The sequence below is a fragment of the Acanthaster planci genome, linkage group LG16 (genome assembly GCF_054643075.1).
Source record: "Acanthaster planci isolate LZ-2023a linkage group LG16, COTS_SCS, whole genome shotgun sequence".
In the NCBI taxonomy this organism is placed as follows: domain Eukaryota; kingdom Metazoa; phylum Echinodermata; class Asteroidea; order Valvatida; family Acanthasteridae; genus Acanthaster; species Acanthaster planci.
In genome coordinates this window covers 6,057,755-6,084,552 of record NC_141792.1, presented here as the reverse complement: position 1 = coordinate 6,084,552, position 26,798 = coordinate 6,057,755, and the positions used below count along the sequence as shown (strand labels likewise).

The 26,798-nt window shown below is 45.5% G+C and overlaps 1 protein-coding gene across 6 annotated transcripts in view; it reads left to right on the top strand.

Moving 5' to 3' along the window:
- Positions 1-26,798, top strand: part of LOC110989822 (uncharacterized) — a 102,370-nt gene that overhangs the window by 55,923 nt on the left and 19,649 nt on the right. For 4 of the 6 annotated variants that reach the window (XR_015428040.1, XR_002599697.2, XR_002599696.2 and 1 more), the window contains one exon: positions 6,965-7,192. The exons of the other annotated variants lie outside the window; for them this stretch is intronic. The gene's annotated coding sequence lies outside the window, so the exon portion shown is untranslated. The remainder of the gene's footprint in view (positions 1-6,964; positions 7,193-26,798) is intronic. 6 annotated transcript variants of the gene reach the window in all.

Genomic DNA, 26,798 nt, shown 5'->3' with positions numbered 1-26,798 from the left:
CAGCATTGGGGTAATGATGAAGCCATTCCCTCAAAATCGAAATATTAATTGGAGTTGGAAGGGCGAAAAGAAAAATGGGCTGCGCCGGCACCTTGACCCTGCGCAGGCTTTGACTGTGCTGGTGTGAAGGCAGGGGCAGATAGCTGTTGCTTTCGGATGGCACCGTTATGACTAGTAGGAACGGGATTGCGCACAATTGGCATACGAGGTTGAGGCCGTCCTGCTGCCTCAGAACCTTGAGTGGAACTACCCAAACAACAGTGTGCAGACTGCCACATGTCAAAGGAATCAATACGCTTTCGCTGGGACCCTTTTTTCTGAACTACAATGCTTCCCCCCTTAACCACCAAAGTAACGTTAAGAAGACATACTGATGTAACCCGCCTCAAAGGACTTGGTAAGCACTGCGCTCGCCGCATAATTGTAAAGAAGCGAGAAATCTACGAACTCGCTACGTCAAATTTTTTCTTTTAAGGACTGGGGAACATGAACTCCTAATGGGGCGTGAATGGAAAGGAATGACTCAGGGCGGCCGAACGGCTCCCCTGACAAGCCGGGAAATGGTGCCATGGAAACGTTGTTAAGTGCCACACTGAAATGGACTCACCACCTTGGAGACTGGGTCCACCAGAAGTCGGGCTGATTTGATCCAGGTCCACGATGACACCTCCGGCTGATGTTGGAATCGCAAAGGAGGCAATCACTGGAAGGGAAGGAAAACTGAGTCCCGCGCCCGGCTGGTTGTAGCACTGCACTGACAAAGCATACACAGGAGTAGGCTTAGGCCATGACATGATGGGCAAACCACTGGTCGCGTGAGGTTGAATTTGTCTGTACATGTTCGTTGGACCAGTTGGCTGCAAGACGGAGCTGGCTTGCTGGGCATGCCAAGTGGCCGAAGATTGTGGTGTAGGACCAGGGGGATAGCCCGCTGCAGAAGAGGAGCTCAACACTGCTGGAAACCCACCGAGTGCAGCACCAGTAGCTGCCAAGGAATCCCAGCTTGGCACAGCAGGAATGGTCGGAGGTGAAACAGATCCCGGCCCCGTGGTGACACTCGCCAAAAAGACGGGAGCAGTCGGGACAAAGGCTGTCTCGGTGTTGGATGCTGAAGCTGAGGGGGACAAAGCAGGAATAGGCGTGGCAGGCAGGACTAGCAGGCCGTTCGCTAGGCTGGCAGGCGGTACTCCTTCGGGGAGAGGGAACGGAGTGGGAGCCTGGCAGCTTGTTGCCCACGATTGCCTTGCAGCCTTGTGCTGTGATGGTTTTGCCCTCTTTGCCGGTGTCGATCTGACGGTGGTGTCCAAGAAGCGAAAAGGGCGACATCTGGTGCGTTTCAAATCACCGTGGTTCATCTTGGGTAGCGTCGGCAAAGTGCAACAAAAAATCCAGTCAGACGGGAACGGAGAAGAGGACAGAGTTCCTAAGAGACGACAGGAAAAATTGCAAACTAAATCCCAAGAGATGCGAAACAACGGGGCAAAATAATCCAGCAAAGCCAAAAGTAGACCAGAGAAAATAAAATTTGCTCTGTACGCTGTGACAGAGTGCCAAGTGTTGCAGTTTCCACTGCGAGCTCGTGCTCGTGTCCCACATGGAAGAGCCACCACTGATTGGCTAAAAGTTTCCGAAAAGAAATTTGCATGAATGCGCCCTTTCGCTCTATGCTTAATTAAACCATATCCGGCAATACACCTACATGTACGTGACCCTCCTTCAATGCTGAAATAAACAAAAACGTATCCAGGCCGAGTCACATGTCCCATAATTTGTGCAATCAAACATACTGCCGCGACCCCGGGAAGCATGTATATAATCGCCGTGTATAACATCTTTTACCCCACATTATCGATCTGGTAAAAGGCGGTAAATACAAACATGTGGAAATACTGACACAGACATAGTTTTTGTTGCGCATCTTTGAATACATTGGACATGTAAATACAAACATGCTGAAAAAGTTACAGAGTTTTGGTTCTCCATCCTCTAATATCTGGTACATGTAAATTCATACACTGTACATTCTGAAATAGTTAGACTTCTTATTCCCCATCTTCTATTATATTATACATTGATACACAGACTCACGACAAAATTACACCCACATGTTGGTACAGCGGATGATAAATGCATGCCTGCATCGGACCTTGATGCTGGTACACTGGACCTTAACAAAGAAGGGTACACCGGACCCTATAAATACTGGTACACCGGTCCAAATGAAAGGGAGTACAAAGGACCACCATCAGGAAAGGTACACCCGCCAAACCCAAATTAATATTGGTGCACCTGAGTAAAATAGATAATGCGAGACCTTAGTCTGATAATTGCACTGGAATGCACCCGTTGACATTAACACTATGGTACCGATACATGTACATGTATACAAGTGAAAGATGGTGCACGGTGTTCCACCAATGTTGAACACTTGGTCGGTAGCATAGCCTTTTACATGTACGTATACATTAAAATTTTGATAAGTCGAAGCTCAGGGGAATGGACGAAAAGTTTGAGGTCTCCGAAGTTATCGAAAGTTACTCACTTCAGTGCGCATGCAACCTTACTGGCTTACGGCAGTTGGCCTCAAGCTGAGTCGAACACGAACAATAGACCTAGCCGTAGCCCTGAAAGCCTGTTTCGGACACGGCCTTTACGATTGCAGTTGCAGATGACCCAGTGCTTGTCGAAGTGACAATGGCAGCACGTGTGAACACGCTCGGCTCATCAAAGAAAAGCCGTGTGCCTGACAGTAATGACTCATAATGAAGGCAAGCGTTCTTTCATCACTTTTTATTCATCATTCTTCAATTTTTTTTTAACTGGCCTACCAAAACTTCGAGATAAGCTGCTTTACTGGTATTGACGTTTCGAGTTACGGATAGTTTATTGTACATAAAGGCCTATTCTTTTGTTGGGAATACAGAAAGATATCGAGGTAAACGGAGTTTCGACTTAACAGGCTTCGACTTATCAAGATTTTACTGTATCTGCACTGACAGCTTAGTATTTAATGAACTGTATGTATGCCATGCTATTAATGATGTACATGAATGGATGCATGTGATGGCTGAAAGGCTAAAATAGATTAGGCTAAAGTAGATTTTCTATTTTTTTCTCTCACAGATGACCGACATATATAAGGCTGTCGTTTATTTCCTGATACAGTCGCACCTAATTATTGTACAGAATGTGAATCTGCATTAACCCTTGCAACAGGGAGTGAAAAAATCTCTCTATCTTTCGTAAGAAAGATTTGGGTCACTGTTTCAACTTATATTTGTAGCCTTGCCACTCTGTTTACATTTGGATAGGTTGGTTATGAAGGTTTCAAATTGTTCTGCTAGTAGGCTCATCCGGTTGGATTTGGTGATCTTGGTCTTAGTTCGGCATGTTGTGGAGAAATAGTTCTTTTTCTGTTGACTGTGGGTTCTCTTCTTTTCTTTATTTAGTTTTATTTGGGCCATTGCTTTGACTCTGGATAGGTGGTAATAAAGGAGTATTGTCCAGGGTATATGGTTGTATTCCTCAATTCAATATGTGTGAAGTGGAAGTATAGGGAATACTTGTGAGGTTGTGGTTATACTCCATTATTAAGGTTATATTTATATAAGACAGCAGTGACTAGAAATATTCTCTTTTAGAGATGTGGTGGTCTTGAAAAAGACTGTTTGGTTTGAAGAGACTTATCTTAGTATGGGTGCTTCTTCTTCATTAATTCTGGTTGGGTTTTCGGAAGAGTGAAGTAGTCAAAGAAGTTACGGGCTGTGGTGTAGTTGTGGCTTGGTGAGGAGTAGTGCCGTTCAATTTTGGAGTTTCTTCCACTGTTCGAGAAAGGAGCTCTGGAATTTGAGCAAATGTTGTGGCTGAGGTGGACGTACCCTAATGTAGGCCTACACGTAGATGTAACTAGGTGGTGTTTGAGTCTCGATTGCCTTTGACAGAGAGTGTGTTTATAGGGTGATGTGAGTTTTGACAGATGCAAGTCTGTTGACTTTGTCAGACTCCTAACCCATTGGAACTGTGTGTCAGTTATAGGTGGTGTGGTTGCATGACTCGTTCTTTGTCGGTTAATGGTTGTTCACGGGACTGCAGGTCCAGTGACAGAAGAAGGGAATCGTCGTAACTAGAGGTATCTTGGGCTTCTTGTTGTTAGCAGAGGATGTCTGAAACAGAGCTGGGCATTGATAACGGTGGTTCTCAACGGCTGGCCTGGATCTTGTTCTTGCCCGATGACTTGCTGAGTTTAGAAGTGTTGTCTGAACTGTTGTGGGACGGCTAGATTGGGTGTTTACAACGTTTTGTTTGTGTAACGTGGCAGAGGGTGCACTGGAGTATGGCAAAGAAACTGTGAATTGTGATTGGTCAGTGCATTGTCCAATGGGTGCACTGATGCGCTAGTGGGGAGAATCCCAGTTTTTTCGGCCGGTATGTTTGTTTCTTTTGGGTGAAAAGTGCTTTTTTTTTAGGGATGGGTTTGGTTTGGGTTTGAGGGCTGAGGCATACTGGAGTAAATAAATGGTGGAAAAGATACATAAAGAAGACGTGCAGTTCTCTACAGTAGTCCTCCAGAGTCAGCGAGAGATCCCCGCAGATGTGGTCGAAAATTCTGAATCGGCGGCGGTTATTTGGCAAAAGTCGGATATTTATAAGTCAGTTATGACATTTTGCTGTTCTGGCGGTAGAGAACAAATACCTAAATATGAACTACGACATTTCTAATGTAAGTCGTAATACTAGTGTTTCCTACGGTTATAAGAAGGTTGAAACATATTGTAGGAAAGCATTTGACAATGTGACAAGGTTTCATGCCGAGCCAGTCGTGGCCCGTGACATAAAGGAAAATGTATCTTCCCATTTTTGTGTGTTGTTTATTTTGCTCTGGACCAGCTCCATTCAGTTTTCTTGTCACATATTTGTAGAGAATTTATGTTTGTCAGTAATTTTGTTTATTGTTAAGAGAGATGATTTGGGGGTGTAAAGATGTAACCAGGCTTTGTTTATTTTTGGAATATCAGAACAATCACTAAAATTATCGAAATTTAAGTCTCTTGATGGTGGCCATGTTGAACGTGCGGAAGTTTACTTACACGCATGTCCGGTACCTACAATCCTTTGCAAATGCAACTCCACGCATGCCTTATAGCCTGCAAGTGGCACATAACTTTTGTCCTTGCAGCATGTGCAGTGCTGGCGGTGGCCATCATTGACCCTCTTGATCTCTGTATGTGCTTACTCCTTGTGTATGATAACTCCATGACCTAGTCAACTGTGTGGAAGAAGACAGAGATTGCATTGTATGTAGTACCCTAGCTCAACATTAACAGACAAACTTGGTGTGTACGGGTTGTATGTACATGTACATGGCCCATCTTCATCCTAACGAATGTTTCTTCTCCTATCACACCTCCCTCCGAACACTTCCATCCTTGAACTAGAAATGTTGTAGTTCATAAATTTCTAATTACACTATGGAGAGAAATATTTACGAAATAAATGTCTATCACTCTTTTATTTTAGACAACAAGTGGGTGAGGTATAATAGAAAGTAGGTTTGCGGTAGCACTATGGACGTATCTCTTTTGTGAGTATTTGTGGTTCTGAAAAGAACCAGTGGTACTCGACGTTTCTTTGATGCCATGGTGTAGAAGGATGCGCTGGATCCGGTGGGAGGTATTGCCTATGTAGGGGAGGGTGACAGAACTAATGTGCCTAATGGGTTGACCTTGGGTATAGGAGACCCGCTGGTCTGGGGGGGGTCTAGGGTCTTGGGTCTAGGGTCTTGATGTGTCTTGACTTGAACCCCTTTCGCTATAGTGCTGTGGAGATGTGATGGAGTTCTGGTTGCAGGTGGTCTTGGTCGCAGATGTTGTATGCTCGACGTACAAGGGTTCTGTTGATGGAGGCCTTGATGCTGGGGTGGTGGAATGACCGGTTGTTCAGGTAGCGGTCGGTGTGTGTTGGCTTCCTATATACTGTGCGGGATAGGGTGCCATCTGGTAGTCTTGAAACCTCGACATCCAAGAATGCAATGCGTCCGTCTTGTTCCTTCTCCATAATGAACTGGATGTCGTTGTGTTGGCTGTTGAGATGTTGAAGGAACAGCTGGAGGTCTTGTGGGCTATGTGGCCAGACGACGAAGGTGTCGTCCACATACCGGATCCATACGCTGGGCTTGAGGTCCGCGGAGAAGAGGGCTGTCTGCTCAAATTCTTCCATGAACAGGTCTGCCAGAACCGGAGATAGAGGCGATCCCATGGAGGTTCCGGAAGACTGCTCGAAGAATTTGTCTCTCCACTGGAAGCAGGAAGATGATACGCAGCTGATCGGGAGATCGTGGATTTGATGTGGTGTGAGGTTGGTCCGGTCGCTGAGTGAGTGATCTTGAAGTAACCTGTCCTTGGCGATGGTGCATGCTTCGGATGTGGGTACGTTAGTGAAGAGAGAGACTACATCGAAGCTGACAATTATGTCTGTGGGGCGTAGAGACAACCTGTTGATGAACTGGGCGAACTGGTCCGAGTTCTTGATGTGATGTGGACTTCCCGCCTTCACGCATCATCGGACTAATCCCTATCTCCAGAATCCTCCACCAGACTACTTAAGCCCCACTTCCACTCAGTATCCGGCATTCTCCTGATGACGAGCAGAGCATACTGCTTGAAACGTCGAGTGCCACTGGTTCTTTTCAGAACCACAAATACTCACAAAAGAGATACGTCCATGGTGCTACCGCAATTAAACCTACTTTCTATTATACCTCTTCACCATGCAAACCTTCAAGACTTATCTAAGTGGGTGAGGACAAATAATCACAGGTGGACCATCAGTGGCTATCACTGGTGGCCTTCACCGGTGGTCTTCAGGCTGTTACAGAAGAGGTAAGCAGAGATCAATGATAGCAGAGGTAACTACCCATAGTACTTGCCTTTTGCAAACCACGCCACATTCGTTGTCTTCTCTCCAGGGCTTTCCACACTTGGACGTAAACTCTGGTTGCCAGGAAGGATGCGGAATCAAGTTTGAACTGCCCCTCTTACTGCTGCTGTGAGCTGGATTTCCATCTCAGCTGGCATGTATCCACATGACATTATAGGTATTGATGATTGATACCAGACTGACTAAAGACCAAGAGGGCACTGTAAGAAGAAACCATCAAATGGAGCCAGACCATCTTTAAGCAGCTGAACTTTGAGTAAGAATAACAAAACCTTTCATGTTTGTTTACTTATGTATAGCTGTGTAATCAGTTTTCAACAAAAGTTGTAAATGAGGCAGTGACTTTCCATTATTGCAAAATTAAGATTTTTATCTTTATTTCTTTTTTCTTTTTCTTTTCTAATCTATTTGTTCACTGAATGATCATAGCCAGGCGTTTTTACATGCAATGGAGAATTATCTACCATTTTACATACTTGGTCAGAACCCAGAGGAAGAAACCAGCTTGTTCAACCTCTGAGTATTACAAGTTTGCATTGAAGAAGGAATGTGTGCATTCCTTCCCAGAGAGGTAGAAATGAAGGTGAAGGTGTTAGAACGATGTTCTTCCCATGGTTCAAAGCAGCTACATGTACCTTAACTTGGTGTTTCTCCTGCTATTGCCTCATACCTACTCCTTCCCCAACACCAAGACGAGGTACATACTAGTTGTGGGACCTTTTTATGCTAAATTTGTAAACTGTACCTTTTAGTTGTCTGACACGTAAGAAAGGAGCGAAATGTCCACCATAGAAAAACACTGCAGTACATGTAGGTACATAGTGCTGTACACCTACAGACCAAGAAGACTTAACGTTTTCTTAATCATTACCAGACCTGACTTGCTTCAAATACCATACACTCACTGAGAAGACCCAGACATTAGGAGTGTCTGGATTATCTTCAGTACGCTATGGATCACCAATGTGTTGGACACCATACATCCGTTTGGCAAGAAATCCTGTACATTGCAGGGGAATTAGTCAGGGCTTAGCAAAGTCCTTCCATTGAAAATGGGTAAGATTCAGTGGCATAAATACAGGGGAGCACATGCCCTCCCCCATGCCTTTGCTGTACCCCCTGGCCCCTTCCATTTGAAAGCTGTCTCGGTTGAGTTTATAATACCGTAGCTGTGCAGCTGCATTGTGTATTCCATTATTCGTGTCTCTCTGTCTTTCCACCTCCTTTACTTTCCCAGGTTAGACAACATCTATATCATTATCCTCAAGTTGTAGAGCATTCATCTTTCTACTGTTGAATGTCACAATCTTAGTTTTCCATTTGTTAATTTTGTAAGCATTATCCCCTTTGCCAGGTCAGACGAGTTGTTGTTTTTCCTTTGTTTCTGGTAGTGATTGGATGAAAAAGGGCAGTATTTCTTCTGTAAAGCCCACATCTTCGAGTTTAGACATCATTTGCCATCTGGTTCGTGTGATGTTTTCTTTTTTGTCTTGTTCATAACTCGGTCAGGTAACAGATAAATATCCGTACATTGCACATCTGTGTTTCACTCAATCGTTACTAGGAACCACAGAGTTACCTCTCCTTATAGTATTGTGCATTCATTGTCTATATCATTTCACTTTACTGTTCTAATGTTTTTTTCCATGAAATTAGACACTGTCTCATTATCTTCCATGATCTGCCCTGGTGTGTCAAATCTTAGGTTTGTCAACGTCTGTGAAGTTTATGTGAAGTTTATAACATGAAAATTGCCATTCAGTGGACTGTACACAGTGTTATAAACACAGTGTTGTTAAGTGTGAACATCTGTTCCATTGTACGAACTTCTTCCCTTACGAAACCCTGCTCCTTCCGGTCTGTGCTTCATGTCAATTTCATTCTGAAGTTTGTTAATTGCTGTCTTTCTATCTTCTTTAACAGTTCAAATTTTTTCTGTTTCTCCTGTCATTCCATACTTCAGCCCTTTGTTTGCCTGCAATATTTTCGTTAACTAGGCACCTATCAATGTTTTCCAATTCTGGAAATGTACATGTATAGAGTGGCTGGGATATCTTTATTGAAGATTTTCTCAAAATGCTTCTTCTGTTATCCTTTCCCCATGTCATCTGTAATGACATTGCCTCATTTGTCCTTTACTGCCATTTTGTTTCTTGGTTTGTACAAGTAGTTTGAATTTTGTCATACATTGTTTTCATTTGTCCATTTTATCTCAGTGGTATGAGCATCATTGGCCATGCCCTCTACCCACTTTCCTCTTTGGATTTCAAGCTTGATTGCGCTTCATTGTCTTTAGTTGTATATTCCTCCTGTAATTGTTTGTGGTAGATTTTGCCTTTTGACTTTGTTTGATATGTTTTCTCTTGTAAGACATCTCTCCACAATGCTGCACTTGTCCGTGGCTTCTGCAGTGATGAAGTTGAGTACTTTTTGAAAACCGAGTTCTCTTCCAAATATTTAACTAGTTAGGAGGGAACAAAGCTGAAGTACATCGACATTTGATGGAACATGCATAAAGGTAAGATTACAAAGCAACATAATGACTTCAGGCCATCACTTTTGATTAAAATTAAAATTTTAGGACAAAAGTACTCAGAAAGTACTCGGCCGAGTACTTGCAGAGTTCTTTTCTCCTTAAAACTTAAATTTTACACAATTGGGAGTGTCTGAAGTCTAACAGTTATTTTGTAATCTTACCTTTGCACATTTACCATCAAATGCCTGTGCACTCTGCCTTTATTCCCTCTTACCCAGTTCAGTATTTTGTGGAGAATGTTGGTACTAGGAAAGTACTCGACTACAACACTGGGCTTCTGATTCTTTTTTCTGATTTTCAAGATCTTGTAAGCTATCTAGTGAAATGTGTTGCTGAAATTTTACTTTGAGACACTTTGTCTCCACATGAATTTTTCTGAACTGCTTCAAGCACTGCCAATGTATTCTTAAGTTCAGCTGAGAATTGAGTTTTTTTGCCCGGTTCTGCAGTTTGCTTACATTGTATTTCATTCTATGAAAGTCTTTCTTATCTTTTCTTTTAATTTCAAGCTTTGTTATCTCACTAGTTGGTGATCATAAGCAACATATCACCTGTCATTTGTCGAGTCCCTAAATGAAGACAGTACTTTTTACTAATTAGAACATGATCAATTTAATTTTTTTAATGTTCTTTTGTGGGGAGAGCACGCCTGCATACTTAAAAAACAGATATATCCCTGGTGATACATACCACAAACCTATCTAGTTTAAGAGCATTCCTGTTGTCACAAATATGTTTAGTCCACAAAAGTCAATTAGCCTTTCTCCCTTCCTGTAAATTACTCCATTTCCATGCTTCCTCGTGATTGTTTCAATATACATTTATCTATCTCCAGTTGTAATCACCCCATCGTGGTAATTTGCTCTTTGCACTGTTTTTCTGTAGTTGCTCATAGAGGTTATCCTTTGCCGCATGTGGTGCATCCTTAGTTTGTGCGTAAACATGAATTATAGCCAGTTTTATGAATATATAATATATGGATTAAAATCTGGCTGTAATGATTCTATCATTCTTCATTCCGTATGAGTGTCCTTTCGCTAAATCTAGTCATCATTACAGCTACACCACTCTGATCTGCCATCTATGCCAGAGGAAATTACAGTTTCACCTGTACTCAATTCCGTTTTGTCAAATCCATTCCATCTGTATTCACTGATGCCTAGTATGTCAATCTTGTGCTGACTTTTGCTATCTGAGCTCTTTTTCCCAGTTATATGCATTGTACTGTGGCGCCGCACCCCTCCGACGAAGGCGAGGGCGCCCTCTTCCTTGAGGCGCGGTGCGTCGGACGGCACGCCGGAGAGTCCCTGAGCGGCTAGGGACGAGTCCGTTGGGACCGAAGTATACTGTCCCCCAAGAAAGTTGGTCTTCGTCGAGATGATGGTTAATCTGATTGGTCGAAACTTAATGACGTAACCCGGACAGACCTGACTTGAAATAAACTTCGCCTGGACTCCTGACTTATATACAACAATTAATAAGCGGCTGGTTTATTCATCAACACACTCAACCAATATACCAGCAGAGGGCACTATTGACGGGGAGACTGTGTGATTATACGTGACCGGACTTCACCCAGAGCAGTGAACACCACAATTAATTGTGGGCATCCAGTGCCGAATCAGGGACTTTAGCAAGTCTACGGGGCTTATTGTCAGGGCTGCGCTACATGCAACTCACGTCACGAGATAGCAATCCACCCTTGCATCGACCGCAAGCTCCTATCAGGAACTATACCGCACCACCAACCAGCCCCTCAACCTACCGAGCCCCTCAACAGCACACGCACCACTCGGACTTAGGCACAGTCACACTAGGCTAGGTGACTTTAACCCTTGCACAGGATTCTCGACCCTTACCTCAGGATCAGCCCTTTATCAGGACGACTAATCCTAGCCTACGCGTGCTTTTTATAGCTTTTGCGCTGCTCTGACCACGCCTGCGCTCACTTGACTAAGCAGTGACTTCCGCTGCCCAATCGCACAATGCACAAGGCGGAGCCTATGCGCTGCGCTTGCTTAACACACAGCTATGCGCGCCTAACATCTGCCTCTGTTACTGGGCAGAGCGCCATCTATATCTTTGCACCGCGCCTAGTGACCAGCGCCCTCTGTCACGTCACACAGCCTCCTGACAGGCCTAAATGCCCTCATATAGATTAAGCCAAACAATTCACATGTATTCAACAACGTGACAGAGTGGAAGAACATTTGTAAACAATTGTGAACAATTTACTTAAACCATATTACCACATTACTTGCCAAAAGTTTTGTTTACTCAACAATGTAAACATTAAGGGAAAGAGTGCTTTGATTAGTTTGATTTAAAAACCATAAAATGGAGGTTCTGATTAATCCGAAAGAATTGACCCTCCTAGGGTACATAAAAATAAGAGAGATCACACTATGTCTCTTGAAATCATCTGATTTAACTGTAACGCCCCTTTTCTCAAAGTTCATTTGCGCAGGGCAAGAGTACAGTCCACAAGGATGTCTTGTAGGTAGGTCCGTTGGCATGTCTCGCGATGAATTTCCCCGACGTCCACGTACGTCCTGGTTAACACCTCCTCTACGATGGTTGCTACCCTTGGCACTCTTGGTCTTTTCTGCTCAAACCTTGGTCGAGACTTTGTCGTGGGGTCCCTTTCGCTTGTTTCGCGTCTAGGTGGAGATGTAGCTGCCGGCCTTGAAGACTCCTGCTGGTCCTCGCTCTTGTTGTCCTCCTGTAGAGGGATGCTGCTCAGGGTGTCCTCCTTCTCTGGTGATGCCTTCAACGGGGACAGGGGTCTCGTTTTCTGTGAGAACTTTTCCCAGGGTATCTGGATTCTCTTCTCGGGGGCGGGGCTACTCTTCTTGGGGCTCTGAAGTTGTGGAGAGTTGCCGTCTTTTCCACCACCAGCCTCCGTGCTTCTTTTTCTGGTTGATCGGCCTCCTGACCTTGTCTTGCCTTGGCCTGGGCGTCATCCTCTCCATGTCACTTACGTTGTCCGGTTGAGCTACTTTATAGTGCCGCCGCAGATTATCTCGACGCATCTCTGTGTAATCACACCGCTGGCAGGAGAAATAGGGTGCTGGCCCATGGCTCTTCTTATGTCGTAACAGGCCCCTTAGGTGGCCGAACTTCTTGGGGCACCTGGTGCATTGGAACTCTATCTTAGCTCCTCCAACATTATACTGTTGCAAGGGCACCCTCCGTTTCTTTGGGGGCGGCTTCTTCCTTGCACATCGATCACATTTCCGGATGTATGCTCTTACATCGGCACTCATACCTGACCAGAAGTACCGCTGCTTCACACGGGCCAGGGTTTTCTTCAGGCCAAGATGGCCTCCCAATTTCCCACCATGCAGTTCTTCTACAAACTCGCATCTGAACATCTCAGGAACCAGCAGCCTCCATTGGACTGAACCACTATCATTCGACTCCCATCGCTGGTATAGTACACCGTCTCTTACAACCAACTGATCCCAGTAGGACCAATACGTCTTACTTGCCGGAGACCTGTGAACTACCTCATCCCAATGAGGGCGCTCTTTCCCCTCACCCTTGGCAATTAACAGCCATTTTGTCGACTCATCCGCCATTTGGGCATTTCTTAGTCTTTTGCTGCTTACAGCAGGCTCCACCACAGCAACTCGGGCCCCCATTACATCTCCCGGGCTCGAGGTTGACTTTTGTTTATCTTCTTCCATAGTAGTAGTTGCATCAATATCGGCATTGTCACCATCAGAATCATCTTGTGCATTACAATGGTCGCATTGTTTACAAGGTCATCTAGACAGACTATCAGCATTCTGATGCTTGGCACCCGGACGGTGCTGGATTGTGACGTCATACTCTGATACAACCTCCAACCATCATGCAAGTTGTCCTTCCGGGTTCTTCGAGTTCCTTAACCATACCAGAGAACAATGGTCTGTTTGTATTTTGACCTTTTGACCGTAAAGGTACTGGCGGAAGTACTTTAAATACGTCACCACAGCGAGCAGCTCTCTTCGAGTGACGCAGTAGTTTCTCTCAGCTTTGCTCAACTTCCGGCTTGCAAAAGCCACAATTTTCTCGACACCATCATGCACCTGAGACAGTACGGCTCCGATGCCCTCTTAACTTGCATCCGTATCCAGGATGTACTCGCTACTTGGTAACGGGTAGGCCAATACCGGAGCCCCTAGCAAACACTGTTTCAACCAGTGGAATGCCTTATCACAAGACTTGTTCCAAATGAATTCTTTTGACTTTGACGTCAGGGTATGCAGTGGGCTGGTGATGCTAGCAAAGTCCTTGATGAACCTTCGGTAATACGAGGCAAGGCCCAAGAAACTCCTCACCTCCTTTACATTCTTCGGGACCGGCCAATCAGCGACTGCCTTATCCTTAGCCAGGTCCGTTGCTACGCCCTCAGTCGACACAATGTGGCCAAGGTAGGTTACTGACCTCTGAAACAGGTTACACTTGCTTGGCTTTAACTTAAGCCCAGCACTTCTCAACTGTTCAAAGACTGTTCGGAGTCGTCCCAACTCCTCTTCTACTGTTTTGCCAAAGACAATGACGTCATCAAGATACACCAATAAGATTTCCCACTGCAGCCCTGACAACACTTTCTCCATTAGTCGATCAAACGTAGCCGGTGCGTTGGCTAGCCCGAATGGCATCACCTTCCAACAATACAGCCCATTCCGTACCACAAAACTTGACTTCTGCTGTGCATCCTCGTCCAACGCAACCTGCCAGTACCCTGAGGCGAGGTCGAGGGTTGAAAATCATCGAGCGCCCTCTAACGCATCCAACGTCTCATCAATTCTTGGCACAGGATAGGCATCCTTTATTGTCACCACATTCAGACCTCTATAGTCGATACACAACCGTTTCGTCCCGTCTGTCTTCTTTACCAACACAACGTTAGCCGCCCACGGACTATCTGAGGGTTCAATCAAGCCACGCCTCTTCAAGTCTTCCACTTGGCGACTGATCTCCTGTTGGTTAATCACGGGATGCTTCCTAGGTTTTTGTTTTAACTGGTCTAGCGCCACCAGTGTCGATGCTGTGCTTAACTATATCAGTTCTTATAAGACTTAAAGGTTTTCATGGTGAAAGAAACTAGATTTATAGTAAAGATTGCTGTAACACCATGTATTTATCTCTTCTTTGAGTATGTGTGGTTCTGAGAAGAACCGGGGAATAATTCAACGTTTCGAACAGTGTACTCTGTCCGTCTTCAGGAGACTGCAGGATTCTAACTGGGAGTGGAGCTTATATGGTGTAGAGAGGGATCCAGATGTAGGGATTAGCTCGGTGAGGCGTTAAGGCGGGAACAGTGATGGCGGGAACAATGGATGCTGCACTGGATCCTGGGGCTGCATGCCCTGTGTGTGTGTTTACCGGAGCGTGTCAGTTGGAGTTGGCTGTGGGAGAGCGGTGAGGCGTTAAGGCGGGAACAGTGATGGCGGGAACAATGGATGCTGCACTGGATCCTGGGGCTGCATGCCCTGTGTGTGTGTTTACCGGAGCGTGTCAGTTGGAGTTGGCAGTGGGAGAGTGAATAGCTGGGTGCCAAGGGGTATAGAAGACCCATAGGCTGACTGAGGGGGAAACCTAACTAGGGAGTCCTAGGGTATAGGAGACCCATTGGACTGGGATGTGAGGATGGGGCGCCAGATATCGCTGATGTTGAAGCCGATGTCTTGGGGAACTGTGTCGTGCTTGATGATTTCCATGGCTTCTCTAATGCGGCGGGGTTACCATCGTTCGATGCTGGTGATAAGTTCAGCTTGGCTCCAGTTGATTTGATGGTCTTCAGTGTGGGAGTGCTTAATTATTGATGACTTTTCCAGCTCTCCCTTCCTACCATGGGCTTTGTGCTCGTTGATTCGGGTAGGGAGGTCCCTGCCCGTCTCGCCGATGTACACTTTGCCGCATTGGCAAGGAATTCTGTACACCCCCGGTCTGCGCTGGGGGTCCTGTCGGTCCTTGTGCGAAGTAAGCAGGTGATGCAACTGAAGTGGGGCTGTGTGAAAAACTTTAATACCATGCTTGTGGAGAATCCGCTGGATGTGGTGGGAGGTGTTGCCTAAGTAGGGGAGGGTAATGGAACTAGGGGCCCTAACTAGTTGGCTTTGGGTATAGGAGACCCTTCGGCCGGGGGTGGATCTGGGATCTTGGGTCTTGACTTGGCTTGGCTTGTATCCGTTACGTTGCAGCGCTGCAGTGATGTGGTGGAGTTCTTGACCGAGGAATTCTTTGTCGCAGATGTTGTATGCCCTGCGGACCAGGGCCCGGTTGACGGATGCCTTTATTTTGGGGTGGTGGAAGGAAGTATTGTGGAGATACCTGTCCGTGTGGGTGGGCTTGCGGTAGACAGTGCGTGCTAGGCTGCCGTTCTCCTTTCTGGTCACTTCAACATCAAGAAACGAAATGTTGCCATTACGTTCTTGTTCCATGGTGAATTGGATGCTGCTGTGAAGCCCGTTGAGGTGTTCCAGAAAGAGTTGGAGGTTGTCCTGCCCGTGTTGCCAGATGACGAAAGTATCGTCCACATATCGGAGCCAAACTTTGGGCCTGTGGTCTGATGTATTGATGGCAAGCTGCTCAAATTCCTCCATGAACATGTCAGCCAGAACCGGGGATATAGGAGATCCCATGGAGGTTCCAGCTGACTGTTCGAAGAATTTGTCCCGCCAGCGGAAGCTCGATGACTTGACACAGGTGAGAAGCAGGTGGTGTAGCTGTTCTGGAGTGAGGTCTGTGGGGTCCTTGAGGGCAGGGTCTGCTGCAAGCCTGTCCTTTGCGATGGTGGTGGCAGTTCTGCTTATATCGTCGTCTCCTTTTGAAAATACATCCCGATACTCAATCAGACACCCTCTCAATTTTGCATAATCATGTGGGGCCAAATTCCTTCGACTTCGGTCGTATAATTCGGTCAAATGGTTGGGTAGCGCCCCCTCGTGTCCCGTAACCTTGCCTGCCGTGGGCGCAGTTTCCACCTCCGCTGGTGTTATTGTTGCAGCTATCGTTCCCGCACGCAGGACACGTTTCTCCTTATTTGGGTTCAATACTCGAATGGGCACCACTTCGGCTGGCACATCAACCACAGACTTGGCCATTACAAGGCCCTTTTCCACAATTCGGCCACCTGACTCAACTGGTTCCATGATCATACTTCCAGTCAACTCCTCATACTGACAAACAACCGTTCCGGGAACAATGGTCTCATGCCCAGCCGGTATCTCCGTAGTCCTTGTCACTACCACTCTGCCGACAAATGGCGCACCGGCAGCACTCGTGCACTTAATTCGTTCGCCATTGACACATAACTCAAGTCTACTGAAATCAAGACTACCTCCTGTAGACAACAACCAGTCCATTCCCAACATAGCTGGTGTTCCAAGTTCTCCAAAGGTGGCTTTAATCGGGTGCACAGTCTTCCCAATTCGTAAATCTAACCATGCGGTCCATATACTTTCAACGGGGTACCATCCACCTGCCGAACCCTGGTATCACACTCTTGCAGAGTCGGCCTCTGTTCCTTCGGTAGCTGGTGATATACTGTCATGTTAATTAACGTGTCGGTAGCGCCAGTATCGATTAATATTCGAAACTCGGTTGATCTAATCAACCCCTTAACAAATAAGCCATGGTGTGGCCCCATTGCCGGAGTCATTACCGTACTGACTCTAACCTCATTTTCATTCTTTCTCTTCAAACTCCGTCGCCCTTCTTCTGTGGGTCCTCTGCATTCCTCAGCATTTCCGCGGACCCTCCGGTCGGCTGGTTCTCGTTTCCCTGGTTACGGGGACGTTTTCTTTTCAGCTGTGTACATTCTCTAGCAAAGTGTCCCTTTACACAACAATTATGACAATTCAATTCAGCCTTCGGCCTCCGTAGAGGAGGCGGGGTACCCGGCACCTGTTGGTCTGACGTAGCTGGTGACGTCACTGGCTGTGACAACATGGCCCCCATCAATTTCTCCAACTGCTTCGTCATGTCGGCTACACCCTTTATGGCTCGTTCGACAGACTGCATTCTTTCTTTAATGTCTTTATCTATACCTCTGACAAACTTGGCTGGTCTCTCGTCGACTTTTCTTTGTGCCTCTACCTTATGGAAGTTCTCAGTCTCAAGCACCGCCTGCAATGCCTCAGACAAATTCTTCGGCCTTGCTCGGAAGATTCCTTCTCGGACGTACTGATCGGCTACAGCGTCCATGAAATGATTTTTCTCCAATCGCTCTCTCGCCTCTTCGGGAATTTCCGGATACGCCTTCACTGCTAACTCATGTACTGCCTGACACAACTCTTGCAAAGACTCCTTCGGCTTCTGCCGACGATGACGTAACTCCACTAGAAAACTCTCAGCCTGCTGGCCAGGCCCAAACCTCCTAGCCAACAACTTAACTAACTCTTCATACTTCAACTTCCGGCCCTGGAGGGCGCCCTCTCCAAGAATGCGAATTGAGTATCCTTGGAGGTTCGCGGCCAAATACTCGGCCGATTGTAAATTGTCCCATCGGTTCACCAACCGACAACTCTTGAAGTGCCTGTAGTACTCGTTCCACGGCACTTTGCCACTGTAGCGGTCGGGAACAATACTTGGTCGGCGGGGAACCAGACCAAGCCTTCCCGGCAACTCATCTTCTCCAACAACTCTCTCCTCCCTTCTTACTGGACAAGGCCCCGCCCCATCCTTCTCATCAGCCCGCACGTTGTCTGTCTTAACACTTGGCGAACGCGTGGCAAAACTCATCAGTTCGCTGTAGAGCTTCTTCTCTGCATCGGGTGCAGTTGGCATGTGAACACACGGACTCTCGTTCACACCCCTTCCATGTACCGCAGAGACTATCGGACTGGACACCGCCTTTTGCCTTGGAGGTGTCCAATCAATTAAACTGCGCCCACCATCGTCTTCCTTGCAATGGACTTCTGGCGTCTTCAACTCTGTCAGTGCTGGTGCTCTGAACGACCCATACCCTGACGTGGTTTTAGTACCGGCAGGACTATCTAAGCGGAGCGCCACCATTGGTTGGCGCGGAGCGTACCAGAAAATTTTTGGAATCTAAAAGCCCCCAGATGGCCGGAAACAGCACTTTCTGGGTGTTTTCAGCTGTGTATACACAGCCTAGAATTAGGGATCTCATGTCTGAAATTTCTGAAATTTAATAAAAAAATTGAAAATTTGTAATTTTGGTCAACTAGGATGAGGTGATAATTTTAGACGGGCAATTGAATTAGAAAAAAAAGAGTAGAAATAAATATTGATTTTATTCTGTAAATCCCTTAAATATTGAATTAATTTCTATCTCTATGATGCCCATAATTTTTCATTGCTATTCAAATCATTTTTCATTTTTTTGTGTGTGTTGAAAATAAGGCGAAACATGCAAAATCTTGGCGGAATATTTTCCTTATTTTCTTGGTACGAAAGTTCGTACAGTATACGTATGGGATAACGACATTCATAAATGTGTGCAGGGATTTTCTGAACAGTCATTTTAAAGTCTACATGAACATAATGTAGATTGGCCATTTGCTTTTCTGACACATCTGGCCATGTGTCACGTGCATACTGAGCGCATTTATCTTGCCATATGGAACTTGTTTACTGAAAAGGCAAAATCATGTTGTTACTTTTGAAGAAAAAAATTGCGGAGTTAATATTTTCAACGTGGGATAAACAACAATTAATGAATGCGGTGCGATCGTTGGTTTAAAAAACGATCGCAATGATCGTTTTATGCAACATCGAGCAGAAAATACATGCACCGAATGTTGCTAACCGTGGTCGGCGCGGCGAAAAACAGTCACGGTCGATTGTCAGTTTTGCAAGTACATGTAAAATTGTTTTTCTGCCAGATTTTTAAGTGTTTAAACGAAGTGTGAATGGGGTCATTTGCAATTTTGTCTTTCTGAAAGTTAAGCCAAATTTTCTTTTCAAGTTGTGGAACTGGGTAAAATGCGGAACTGGACAAACAACGCTGTACATCATGGAGAGGAGGTTTTCCGAGCTTCGCGCACTAAGAGCGTTGCATATGCAAGCCTATGTGTGGCCTTCCAACCAATGGAAAGATTCGTTACGCACTATGTACACGTGCATTGCGCGTAACAAAGCCTCCTATTGGTTCATGTTAATATTTGGTCCAGATATGTTGCATATGCACGTATGTGGGTGCGCGGACGATATGCATGGCAGTGCAAAGTGAAATTTACGAAGAAATTTTACGATTTCTTCACGATCTTCATATCTTCACGATCGATCCCTCGACCAAGATGCTATTTTATTTGGGTTCTTATCGGGAATACGTGCCGGGTCGGAAAAGTTGATTTGGCAGATTGTGGCAGTCGGCAATTCTGCGTGCCAGTCGGGCCCGACCGGCGCCGACCAGCAGCGGCAGATCCCTGGATTCTGTCCAATTGCTGAGCCTTTTCCCACTGCAACAACTGAACCTCCATCCGGGACCTGTGCAAGTCCCCTTTACTTGAGCTACCACTCATACTGCTGTTTCAACCTCGTACTCAGCCGGCGGATCAAATCTTGCAGACCTCAACTAATGAAAGTACCTCCTATCTCTCCGATGAACAAGCCAATCGTACCAAAAGTAAATGACCGCCAACACAATGCAAACCAAAGCTAACGCAATTGATGCCCACAGTAGCTGCTGCATTGACCAATCGAATCACAGGAAACAGGAAGTGAAAACTCTCTGTAGACAAACCTTCGAGGTTGATCCCACTTCTGACACCAATTTGTGGCGCCGCGCCCCTCCAACGAAGGCGAGGGCGCCCTCTTCCTCGAGGCGCGGTGCGTCGGACGGCACGCCGGAGAGTCCCTGAGCGGCTAGGGACGAGTCCGTTGGGACCGAAGTATACTGTCCCCCAAGAAAGTTGGTCTTCGTCGAGATGATGGTTGATCTGATTGGTCGAAACTTAATGACGTAACCCGGACAGACCTGACTTGAAATAAACTTCGCCTGGACTCCTGACTTATATACAACAATTAACAAGCGGCTGGTTTATTCATCAACACACTCAACCAATACACCAGTAGAGGGCGCTATTGACGGGGAAACTGCGTGATTATACGTGACTGGACTGCACCCAGAGCAGTGAACACCACAATTAATTGTGGGCATCCAGTGCCGAATCAGGGACTTTAGCAAGTCTACAGGGCTTATTGTCAGGGCTGCACTACACGCAACTCACGTCACGAGATAGCAATCCACCCTTGCATCGACCGAAAGCTCCTATCAGGAACTATACCGCACCACCAACTAGCCCCTCAACCTACCGAGCCCTTCAACAGCACACGCACCACTCGGACTTAGGCACAGTCACACTAGGCTAGGTGACTTTAACCCTTGCACAGGATTCTCGACCCTTACCTCAGGATCAGCCCTTTATCAGGACGACTAATCCTAGCCTACGCGCGCCTTTTATAGCTTTCGCGCTGCTCTGACCACGCCCGCGCACGCGCTCACGTGACTAAGCAGTGACTTCCGCTGCCCAATCGCACAATGCACAAGGCAGAGCCTATGCGCCGTGCTTGCTTAACACACAGCTATGCACGCCTAACATCTGCCTCTGTTCCTGGGCAGAGCGCCATCTATATCTTTGCACCGTGACTAGTGACTAGCGCCCTCTGTCACGTCACAGTACTGATGTTCCAGTTACCAATGCAGTATTCGGCTATCTTACCAGGGATCCTGACAAGCGGCCAGTCTGAGTCTTGGAGTCACAGCAAGTGCATGCACACAATAAAGACAAGGTGATCACTGTATGGTGCTGTTTACAAGATGGGCTTGTTGACTGGGCAGCCTGCGTTGATGCCCAGTCAAGTCATGCTTCAGTGTCTATTCATTACGCTCCTCCCCATCATTTTTTGGGGGGGGGACATCACTTCATCTTTTCAGTTGAAAGAATCATATAAATATGCATACATCCATTAATAAATTCTCTGGTTCGTGACACAGATTTTTATCTTTTGTTTGTATATCTACACTCAAGGAAAAAAGAAACGCACCACTGACTTTCTTTTGTGTGTGCCCGAATTTTGTGAAATCAACTGTATGTGCTAGATTCCCACATATTGGTCCTTCACATTTTAGCTCAGTAATGTAATCTTTGTTTCATTTTAACAACAAAATTAAAAGTTAGCGTCACTGCTCACAAAAGTGGCATTTACAGTTCAGAACCTAACCTCCATTTGCATCAAGAACTGCTGTAATTCATCATGTCACGGATCGACAGTAACGTCGCAGCTGGTCCTGTGGGATAGCAGCCCACTCTTCCTCCAGTGCCGCCCGGCCTCAGCTGCTGTTGTGTCTTTAGGGGACGATCTTGTTGGATGTGACAACTGAGCAAGTCCCACACATTCTTGATGGGGTTCAAATCCGGACTGAGAGCTGGCCGTGCCATGGCAACACCTTGACATCGTTTTCTAGGAAGTCGATGCACACAAGAGCCGCATGGGGGTTATGGGGTTCTCATGCTGAGAACGAAACGCAACATCCAGACAGGACTGTGTGCATGTGTCATTAAGTAATTTGTTTATTACCTTTCTTGTTCGCCTTGTCCATCTGGGAATGTTCACAGGCGTAATTACAAAGTTACATAAATATTACAATAAGAATTCATTACAATTACAGTTAAATACAAAATCATAAGAAGTCTAAAAGATGTAAGGAAAATAGGACTAAGGAAATGAGGGAGTTCACGCTGTGCACATGAAAGTTTAAAATCACACAGCAAACAAAATTATGGACCAGAACTAATTCCAATAAAGAGAATCCTTCAACTGGACACCGAAAAAACTAAATTAACTCAAAGTAGACACTCGTGAAATACAGTTTTAAAAAATGGGATAAGACTGAGTATTTTTAGATCCAAATGCCTCTTTGAAGAAGTGGGTCTTCAGTTGTTTTTTAGTACGCAATGATTCAACACCCGTGATGAAGGCGGTAGCATACCACAACTTTGGGGCAGCTGAAGCAAAAGCACGATCATCAAAAGAATGTAGCATTCTACCCGTAGGATACTCAAAGTAATATTGCACCTGTTGACCTCAAACTATAACGATGTTGGTTTCTAACAGTAAAAATGTAACCAGTGTAAATTTCTAAGTATAGGGGCAATGTGACGACGTCTATTTACATTTGCAACCAGTCTTGCCACAGCATATTTGGAACTCTTTGTAATTTGGCAAGTTGAACATGTGGCAAATCATAAAACAGGCTATTACAATAATCCAACTTGCTTGTGATGAAGGCATGAATCAAAATAATAAGAGAATTACGAGATAAAAATTTGATGATGCATTTTATGTTATAGAGATGGAACAGGCTTTCATAATGTGGGAACCCACAGACAAATTTAAGTCAAACAAGAAGCCAAGGTTCCTCACAGTAGTCACTGGCATGATATTTGTCCCACCAACTGTGATATAAGGAACATTAACTTCGGACAATTGTTGTTTGGGACCACGGACAATAAACTCAGTCTTATACTGTCATTTAACATCAGTCTATTATGCAGCATCCACTCTCTAATACCTCGGAGGCAACTCTCCTTTGCTGAGACGGCAACCTGTTGATTAATTAAGTTATCAGGTTTAAAAGATACACAATTGTGTATCATCTGCATAGCAATGCACATCAGGTAAATGAGTGTCAATGATATCAAATAACCCTGAGGATGGGAGTACATGACAAAGACCAGGGGTCCAAGACAGGAATCTTATGGAACACCACAGGTAAGATCAAACTTGTCTGACTTGGATCCCAGTATTAGTACATGTTGACTGTTCCTGTTAGATAAGATGAGAACCAATCCAGTGCAAGACCACGTATGCCAAATCTGGACCTGAGACGACCTAGTAATATAGTGTGATCAACAGTATCATGTACATGTATTCCAGCAACTTCTATTCAAGCACAACTTAACAGATGAGGGCGCCATACACTTTTAGTTGTAGGCATTAACTCCTATATCCAGACAACGGTGACGGGCATTGTCCTGCTGGAACACAGCACGACCCCAAACTCGCTCCAGTAAGGGTCCAGGATCTTGTCGTGGTAGCAGGCAGCATTTAGGTTTCTTTCAATGAAAACCAAGTAAGTACATTGATTGGCCGAAATGCCAGCGAAAACCATCACGCTTGGGCCACCCCAGCAGTTGACTTGGTGAATACAAGTGTCAGCATACCGCTCGTAGCGTCTCTTGTACACCCGTTCCCTGCTATTGGCCCCGAAGCACTGGAACCTCTTCTTTTCACTGAAGATCACCTGTGACCATCTTCACAGTGTCCAGCGTCGCTGTGCTGTACATCACTGGACCAAAGCCTGGCGATGTTGTTTGATCCTGTCAGCCTGGAGATGATTTCTAATGGTTCCAGCACTCACTTGCCTGTGGCGTGTCCCTATGGTTTCAGCGGCAGTGCGGGTAGCATGTCAGAACCTGTCACGGAGGTGGACAGCTGGTTGGCATGGTCTTATGTAGCGGTGGTGACCCGTGGCCTGCCAGCTTGGGGACGATCTGCGGGGGAGGGGGATGCTGGTAGTGTTGTATCGCTTTTCAAGACGGACAATCATTGAATGGTGGACCCTGAACAGCCTGGCCACTGCCCGTCTGCTCCATCCAGCTTGGAGCATGCCAATGGCCAGGTCTCTTTCAGGTTGTGACAGTCGTGGCATCATGGATACAAGTGCTTTCATTTTGGTGTCTTTTTATAGGCAAGGGTTGTGTTCAGGACATAAATGGTTAAATGCATATCTGGGAGTTACTCATGTGTAACCATTAGCATAAAATGCAAAAACACAGTTTTTGGCACTCAATTCACACCCAATTCACTCAACTGAACGGGGATAATGAAATGTTCTGAAATCGTGAAAATCTAGGCCATGCACCATTTTTACAATGCCGGTCCAACTTCCTAAAAAAATTAGAATTTTTAGGTGGTGTGTTTCTTTTTCCTTGAGTGCAAGAAAACTTGTTTTACATAAGGAAGTATCAACTGAACATGGAACACTTTGGTATTTCCTTGTCAAGTAGTTTTCACAATGATTACTTTTTCCATATTTTCTATTCTACCTTTTTTCACCTGAAACTAATTTTTCTTTGCGATGCTTTCTTCTTATTCCACGGTGGGAATGTCTTCTGCTACTTACGCATTAAGATGATTCTTTTCCTGTTTTCCACACTTCCTTCTCCAGCCATGTTTTAGTATTATTGTTATTGTTCTACTTATGTAATCTTTCTCGTGGATGTTCCACGATTTTGATCTACATGTGATTGAGTTATTTAAGATTTAACCAGACGGAGATCAAATTGAAATCTTACATTGAAATGGAAGCTCTACAGTATACAGGCGACGTGTATTACTGCCAATTACAGCTAGGATTTGTAGAATATTTTTCTTTTGTGTTTCGTATGCATTGTCCTCGGATACAGTGTTCGTCCATTGCACGGATAATTGCAATGTCCCTCGCAACTTCTCTCGCCAATGTTGGGTTGTTGCTCTTTGTAGAGCATTGCATAGCCCTAGGCACTAAGTATTATGCATTTGTTTGTAAGAGAAGTTGGTTATGGGGTACATTCTTTGTTTCACGGAGGTCTCAGCTACCAGATGTGAGCGATGTATAGGTAGCAGAACACCTTGAGCCACATTTGAGCTTCTCTCCAGTTCCCTTTGAAGCAGTGGAGATTAATCTTCCAGTCGTTTAGCACAATTTCATTGAGAATCTGGAGGCAGGCTTCCTCAGCTTGTCTGCAGTGGATTACCAGTGGCATGTGTTGAGTAATTCCTAAATGTAGTTGCAAAAGCTCCTGAAGAATGGAGGTTTGAAGTTCCCTTGTTTTGCAGAAGTTCCCGGAATAGTCAAGTCCAATTTTTCCCAGGGCACAACCTTTTGGTGTTCCAGCAAATGCTGGATTTCCCTTATGCCCATTGAGAAAGAGTCTACCTGCTTTGGGTGGAGATCCACAGTGATGGCATAAACCAAAGGATTAGATACCATTCGTGACCATTTTTTCTTCTGGAGGTACATGTAGATGGTAGTATCACTGAATACGTCAACACAGCTGAGGAAACCCTCCAGGTTGGGTGTAATCTGCTCGTGGAGAAACTTGGTGAGAGTCCCTTTAGAGGAAGCCATCTGCATCATTCAGTCGTTACTACGTGTGCAGTGTGAGTTAATGAAGTACTTTTCTTGACGTTAGGCAGTAATGGTTGTCAACTTGTCAAGAATTGGCTCCAGAGAAAGAAAGTACACCGACGCCTGTTTGCAGGTTCCCTCAACTGGCCACCACCACCGCCGAGTTTTATTACTTTTCGGAACTTTCTGAACAATTACATGAACTAAAAGAACACATGTTTTCTTACATGTCAAATCCTTAAAACAAGAAGACTACTGGTAGCTGTCGGAAACAAGCCAAAATCATTTTGCCAAAAATTATCCACAAAATCCGTATAAGGCACACCACATCTATTGCTGGGATTATACAAACACAAGTAAAAGAGCCTATATAATCAAGGTTTTAATCGAACTTATATCTAGCCTTGCACCCTGGGGTACGCGGTGGCAAGAAACGCCAGCCCCGCCCATGGAGGAGTCCACAGGGGTCGTTCCCCCAGGGATGCCCTGCCTTTTTGTTTTCCTCGCAAGATACGCGAGACCAACCCCAGGAAGGTGTCCCAAGGCCTGAGAATGGAATTTTTTGCTCGTTTTACTGAGATCTCTCACCAAACAAGTTCCTAATGCAGGAACTTGACTCAACCTCCCCTTTCTTTTTTTCTTTGAGCGAAGGAGCTTACTTAGAGCTATTTGATGGATAGAGGAGGGCCTCAGGGTATAAAGCAAAGAATGCCAAGGCATTGTGCAAGTTCTCCTGGAACAGCACATTGCCGGTCGACGACAGGTGAAGGCCATCACGGTAATATAGAGAGTGTTGCGAAGGATTAATATTGTGAGAATGCACGATGGCATGGGCATTTCCCAAATTGCTACAGAGTTTGTTTATTTGTTCAAGGAAAGCACACACTTTTTCCCCACACCCTGCTTTTTCTCCCCGTAGTAAAACAACCTGTGCAGAATGTCCGACCAAATGATGGTAGTATTGGGCAGCAAATGGCGGATACAACTTAGGCCCCCCTCTACGCTACTGCGGATATCTTTTAGTGGAATAGAGAACAAGTCGTTGGTCCCCAGGTGAACAATTACAGTACGTGGCACTGGATGTCTTGAGATATGACGATGGAGGATTGAAGTTAGGGCTGAGAGACGGGCTCCCCGGACTCCCACCCATTTGAGACACCCAGTAGAAGTGCAGCGGGGCTCCGACCGACC